Source organism: Uranotaenia lowii, chromosome 2 (assembly GCF_029784155.1).
Source record: "Uranotaenia lowii strain MFRU-FL chromosome 2, ASM2978415v1, whole genome shotgun sequence".
Taxonomy (NCBI): Eukaryota; Metazoa; Arthropoda; class Insecta; order Diptera; family Culicidae; genus Uranotaenia; species Uranotaenia lowii.
Window position 1 is genome coordinate 435,640,284 of NC_073692.1, and position 6,000 is coordinate 435,646,283.

Genomic DNA, 6,000 nt, shown 5'->3' on the forward strand with positions numbered 1-6,000 from the left:
TAATAGATAAGGAAACCGTTTTTTTTCTACAAATGATTTTATTAAGGCATTTTACTTATAATGTTTCTATGTGCCGGGGATATTTTTCCTGACATTTGGGTTATTAAGAGGGGGTCGTAATCGTCGAGGCGTCTAAACTGTTAATAAAATCTATTTATAGGGAAAGAAAGAGGATTATCTAGGATTATCTAAGGAGCCAAACTTTTTTTTTTGTTTTTACAACTTTTGCATAGCTTAACAGTTTTAATTTAAAGACAAAGAAGATAAAAAGGGAAATATGAAAAAAAGAAAAAATATAGACGAAAATCGATAGCTTTTAGAAAAACATAGATTTCGCGAATTTATTACATGGTTGATGGTGTTAGCATTTGTAAGATGCTACCTATCATATCCTCGAAAGATTACGACTTAGTGTTAAGTTAATTCCCTTTGAGGAAACATCAAGTTTCATTGAGATCCAATATGTGTTTGTGTTCATTTTTTTTTTAAGTTGAATTCACTCACAACTCATATGAAAATTACTTGAATTGCTACGCAGATTTCACATGATTTTCAGGGTGGCAAACATTTTTGTATATTTTCACGAAGAGCTTTTTAGCTGTCAGAGTATTGCGGCAAATTTTGTCGCATAAGTTTTGTACCAAACTTCAGGACAACTTTGTACTTCTGGCCCGAAGCAACCATTATACTAATTTCAAAAAAACTTTTTTAGAACTGGTATAAGGATTGGTCCATTGCTGACAATATTTGGATCCAATCCAATTTGACGTGGTCCTTAAGAGCATCTGTATTCGTGGTCTATTCTTGGGTCTTATTTATACAAGAATTGAACCAAAGAAATTAGATCCGATCCGATGAAAAAACTGGCAACTGGACTCATGTTCCATTAACTGTCAAACGGTTTAGAACTGCATCACCAGTGCGGTTGCTCGGGTCGGAATTCGGGTCTAAACCGGCTATTTGGACCACGGATACAGGTGCTCTAACAGTTTGACAGTTAATAAGAATACCAGTGGGGTTGCCAGTTGCCAGTTTCTTCACTAGAGTGGATATTATTTCGTTGTTCCAATTCTTATATACATTAGACCCATGAAAAAGCTACTGATACAGGCGCTATCAGTATCAGTGGTCCAAACAGCTGATTTAGACACAAATTCAACCAATGCAACCGCATCCGTGGTCCATTATACCAGTTTCAACCGAACTTTATTAGGAATCGGTATAGCGATTGATCCTAAACTGATGAGATTGGACACGAGTGGGGTTGCAAAATTTTACACTGGATTAGATTTCATTTGGGTCAAATTGGGTCAAAAATCATCAGTTTTGGAACAATGCAATCCTTAAATCACCTGTATCCGTGGTCCAAACAACCGGTTTAGCCCCAAATTCCGACCAAAGCAATCGCACTGGTGATCCATTATATCAGTTTCCACTCAACTTTTTACGAGCTGGTATGAGATTTGGATCCAATTTGACCGCAGACACCTCCGATTTGACGCAGTAAACCCACTGAACACACTGACATGACACTTAGAACAAAAATTCAACCATTTTCTGCCTAATTTTTTTTTTTTAAAATTTATTCTACTACTGGCTTAACCTCTAATACATAGCCGGCCAAGTGTTAATAACTTGAAAGAGAATGTTTTTACATATCTATGTTACAATCTATGAAAAAATCCGCTATACTTTTATACAATTTGAAATCTTTGGTTTTGAGTATTATTTGAAGGTCAGGAGCTATTCGTTTTTCTAGTAGAATTTTCCAAACAGGCCATCTTCTATCTCCATAATTTGGGCAGCTGAATAGATAATGGTCCGGATTTGCGTTATTTGCGCCACAATCGCAGCTCGCGTTTGCGATGATACGGTTACGATGTAGGTGTGCTGGCAATCGTGAGTGATTGCTGATGAGTTTCGATAATATGACTATTTGTCTCCTTGTTAATTCTGTGTTTTGGAACCATGGTTGCAAAGAAACTTCTTTTAGAATACTATGACAAAAGCGGCCTTTGGTTCCAGAGTCCCATCGGCATTGCCACAGTTGTCTCGAACGTGATTGGCACGGAAATGAACTATCGTTCGAAGTTAAGGTATAGTCGTCCGCAGTCCCTTCGGTGCAAGCTTTTTTGGCTTCCTGGTCAGCTGATTCATTAAGAGGGATTCCTCTGTGCGATGGCACCCACATGAAGACAACTTCTGATCCTTTGCATGCGATTGCTATTGTCGTTTTTTTAATTTCATACCATGCCAGCGGGTTTTTGGCAGAGGGTCTAGTGCACGCAAGACTTTTCAAGCTGCTCATGCTGTCCGAAATTATTAGGAATTTCCCGACAGGTTGCTCCTCAATAATTTGCACTGCTTTCCTTATCGCTAAGAGTTCCGCCATGTACACCGATGATGCATGCGGGAGTTTTATTTTCGCAAATGCAATGTTGCTGTTGTTCACAACAGAGAAACCTACTCCCAGAATATCCTTTGAATATAGATTTGACGCAGTAAACCCACTGAACACACTGACATGACACTTAGAACAAAAATTCAACCATTTTCTGCCTAATTTTTTGTTGTCAGATTTTGCAGGTTCACAATACCGACGGCAGGTGGGAAACCTGAAAAATTTGACAAAAAATGCCCTGTAGAAAAAACGGTCCTGTTTAGCCCGATTTTATCGTAGAAATTGCGTGTTTTTTTTTTAAGTTGGGTGGCATTTCCTAACAGGAATAGCATTTCTTCAAATCGATCGATGCGCACTCTGGAATCGACATTGCGTACTGTTGGAAAAATTATCCAGAAAACGAAATCGAGTGTCCAGTCAGTATGATCAGTGGTAAACCGTTTGACCTTTAACGGAGCACGAAAGCGGTTGCCACTTTTTTTACTGGATTGGATCTCTTTGATCCAATTTTTGTATAAATGAGATCAGGTTCTCAAGATTGATCCAAAACCAAAAGATTTGGACCTAATTTGACGCAGTTCCAAACCGTTTTACAGTCAATGGAACTGAGTATGGGGTTGCTTGTTTTTTCACTGGATTGGTTCTGATTTCGTTGGTCCAATTCTTGTATATATTAGATCCAAGAATAGACCACGGATACATGTGCTCTTATATTCTCAAAAAAAAGTTGAGTTGAAATTGGTATAATGGACCATAGGCCAGCGGTTGCTTTGGTCGGAATTTGGGTCTTAATCGGCTGTCTGGACCTCGGATACAGGTGCTCTATGTGAGAATGAATAAACAACATGAACAACAAATTCGAAGTCTACCCCAGTTCACCTTGCACATTTTTTTTTAATTCTAAATCAAGTTTTATTAGGCATATTACTTTACAAAAGTATTTATGTGCCGGGGGGCTTATTTAATTTCATCTTTACACTATTAGGAAGAGGGGGTTGGAAAGGATTAGGATAAGGAGGGGGAGTTGAAAGAGGAGAGTTTGGTTTGCCGTAATGCTTCACGGCAAAGGAAGATCTCGTTGAGGGGATCATCGCTTTCGGTAGGCACACCATGTGCTTGGCGAGGGCAAGGCGATCGCTTGCGAGGAGGGCTTTCGACAGTTAGTGCTTTCGGTCCAGGTTCTACTGTTTGGTGAACACGTTTCATTTGTTGCTGTTCGGTTTGATTCTGCTGCGGGTTATTTGAGTTCTTTTGTGCTATTCCAGATCGAGTAATAGATGCGTAGCTGGTCGAGTTAGAGTTGGTGCAAATTGTGCGACGGGCTTCTGCAATGGTTACATTTTTTTCTACGCTCATCCTCAAAACTGCTTCTTCTTCTTTCCATTTCCTACAGCTTTTCTCTGTGGGTGAGTGATCCGACGATTGGCATGTTTGGCAGTATTTAATACCAGGGCATCCAGTTGAGTCATGCTTTGTGCTACAACATATGCTGCATGCTTTTTCGAATGTGCAACGTTTTTTGGTGTGATTGTAACGGTAACAAAGTTTACAAAGCAGTGGTTACACATTTGTTCATTTATTTTTTTGTTTTCATGGAAATAGGCTAATTATTGGACCACCGCACCCTCACGGAAACTGTTCTTAGATGAAAGTGACCCCAGTTAATCCCCTTTCCTTTCCTATAATAAAATTTGAAATAACAGTTGAGTCGCCGCAACGATTACGGTCTTCATCCTACTAAGCCAAAGCTAGGAAAAATACTCCGACACGAAAACTTTACAAGTAATGCAAAATGCCTTTATAAAACCATTTTGGAAAAAAACTCAATTATCATTATGCTGTCAAGTTTAAGTTAATATTCTCATTACTCAGAATTTACTTGTTATTTTGAATATTTATGATCAGACTGCGTGAATACAGCAGTCCCCCGCATGATAGTTACCGATTATGAAGCTAGGAAAAATTATAATTACAGCTACCGTTGAACAACTTTCACTAGTAGCTATACGGAGAAAGCATAGTATAATCCACTATTGCGAGCATAATCTTACCATGCTCCGATTACATCAGGTAGCATAGACACCCCCAGCAGCATAAGTCGCTGATACTAAAAAGGTAGTGAATACTTCGTGTATATACGGACTGATGACACCTCCCAACCACCCCCCTCCTCCCCCCCCCCATCTAAACGAAATGGCAGTCACTGAACTACACTTACCTCATCGACCTTCCCACTCCTGCTGCAGCGGCAAAAAACACTTCCGGGAGAATTGAATTATCGATTGATACCAATTCCTGCCTTCGATTTAATTTTCAAGCATTTTCATTCACAAGGTTAGCATTTGTTATGCTTATTTGGCTCCTGGATTGGAACCATCTGAAACACCCACCGTCTACCCGAAAAAAAAAACTGAAACGTAATTTTCGCAGTACTTTGGCTGCCTCGAAAATTAGACACAAACAAGTTGAATTCCGAAAGCGTCACCAACGCATTGCCAATTCTATAGCTTTTTTTTTTCAATCACTACACATTCGAATACTCATTTTCACACGGTATATTAGCATCGGGAAGAAAAACGCGATTAAATTGCAAATTTACTTTTGGAAATCTCGGTTTCCACAATTTTCACTGCTTCAAGGAAGAAAGTTCCCTCTGATATTATGCTTTTCAGCATGAACTTTTGTAATGACGAGCGAATGAGCGAGCGAGGCAGACAATTCTCACATTTTCTTTGCGAGAAAATAATAGAGAATTCGTTTTCAAGTGGTGGTGCACCGGTGCACTACCGGTAGTGCACTTTTTATCGTTTTCATGCTCGTTTTCACGATAAGTAGTGCACTGGTAGTGCACCATAAAGTGGACGGTGGAACACTCTGAAAATATTTGGTGTTGCTTGCGCTCTCACCAATACTATCATGAATTTTGAAAACACGTGCTTCCCGATGTAAACAAATATCAGCTGGTTGGTTTATTTCTATACCGCAAAAATTGCGTTCGAGATGTGTTTTTCTCTTTTTATCCCGAAGAACGGAAACTTGTTCCGGATTCAATACCAGTGTCGTTTCCAACAGAGGCAGAGAATTTCACCTGGATGGCACGTTCCAAAGCAAACAACGCTCCCAAGAAGAAATGTGTCCAGAAGGCTTGCTGCAATCGGTTCCAGGCGATGCCGAAAAAGAGCAGCAAATCAGAGTGCAAAAAGGTCAACCCAAAGATCTGGTGGAATCGCCCAAACCGAAAAGTATTTTTGTTCGGGAGGGTTCTATAAGTTGGTCTTCACAGCAAGAAGCGTTCAGCTGCATCGAAGCTACTCTACTAGCAGCAAGCTTCGAGCTGTGCCTTAGAGTGACGATGCTCGGTTGCGCCAATTCCCGGATTCCCACCCGTTGCCCTCCAAAAACGGTAGTTCGATACTACACCCGCACCCAAGATTTTTTTTTTTGTAATCTTAAATGGAAATAGGTACTCGAACGAAGGATTTGCGAGAAATAAACGTTCAAAATACCGGAACCTTCAAGCTGGGGTAACTGCAGTCTAGCAGCAGCAAACATAGACCGCCCAGAATCAGCCGGTATTGCAGTTCATCAGAGCCAGAGGC

General features: G+C 40.1%; 1 protein-coding gene across 1 annotated transcript in view; it reads right to left on the reverse strand.

The window, feature by feature from the left end:
• Window positions 1-5,073, reverse strand: part of LOC129747635 (uncharacterized) — a 40,659-nt gene extending 35,586 nt beyond the window's left edge. Inside the window, exon 1 of the mRNA XM_055741933.1 lies at window positions 4,620-5,073. The gene's annotated coding sequence lies outside the window, so the exon portion shown is untranslated. The remainder of the gene's footprint in view (window positions 1-4,619) is intronic.
• Between the last annotated feature and the right edge of the window lie 927 nt (window positions 5,074-6,000).